The sequence below is a fragment of the Gastrolobium bilobum genome, unplaced genomic scaffold (assembly GCF_033153095.1).
Source record: "Gastrolobium bilobum isolate Gb01-03AN ecotype WA unplaced genomic scaffold, APGP_CSIRO_Gbil_v1 utg34682, whole genome shotgun sequence".
Lineage (NCBI taxonomy): Eukaryota > Viridiplantae > Streptophyta > Magnoliopsida > Fabales > Fabaceae > Gastrolobium > Gastrolobium bilobum.
Genome location: NW_026895943.1, coordinates 77,282 through 77,928, shown reverse-complemented (window position 1 = coordinate 77,928; position 647 = coordinate 77,282). Strand labels below are relative to the sequence as shown.

General features: G+C 33.5%; 1 non-coding gene across 1 annotated transcript; it reads right to left on the bottom strand.

Moving 5' to 3' along the window:
- Positions 1–291: 291 nt before the first annotated feature.
- TRNAA-UGC (transfer RNA alanine (anticodon UGC)) lies at positions 292–364 on the bottom strand. The gene has a single exon. It is a non-coding gene; the product is annotated as a tRNA-Ala (tRNA).
- Between the last annotated feature and the right edge of the window lie 283 nt (positions 365–647).

Here is a 647-nt window from a genome sequence, read left to right as displayed (position 1 = left end):
GACCTATGTGAGACCATATGAAGAGAATAAAAAAATAATAATAATATGGATCCACACATTTATATATATATAAGAGATAGAAATATTATTCCATGTATATTTCACTTGGTTCATAAATCAAAATTCATAGAAAATTCACCAAAAAAAGGATAGAAAATATCTATAAGAAGTGGTAAAAGCCCAAACTAAGAGGGTACATTATCTGTTAGGCTCTGCAGCCCAACTTAAACAGTTTGTTCCTAATAAAAAAGAAAAGAAAAAGGTAGAACATTAAAAAGGTCAGTAATATAGTGGAGATGCAGGGGATCGAACCCTGTACCTCTCGCATGCAAAGCGAGCGCTCTACCATTTGAGCTACATCCCCAATTTTGCTATTATTTATTGCTAATTTGTCTTGTAGTATATCTTTTGTGGCATTATCTGTTGTGACTTGTCAAATTACCCCTTCTACATTAGTGGGTGCCATAAACAAGAGACTTACTCTGTTCCTTTCTCTCCTTCGTAACTTGATGAGGATGCTTATCTAAAAAAAGTAGTGCGGCAGTATTTAAGCCATTTGATTCTTTTGTCCGTGTTAGAAGAAATTGTTAGAGGTATTTAATTAGATTCAGTATCTTACGAAATCCAATTAGGTCTTACCTTTCAGA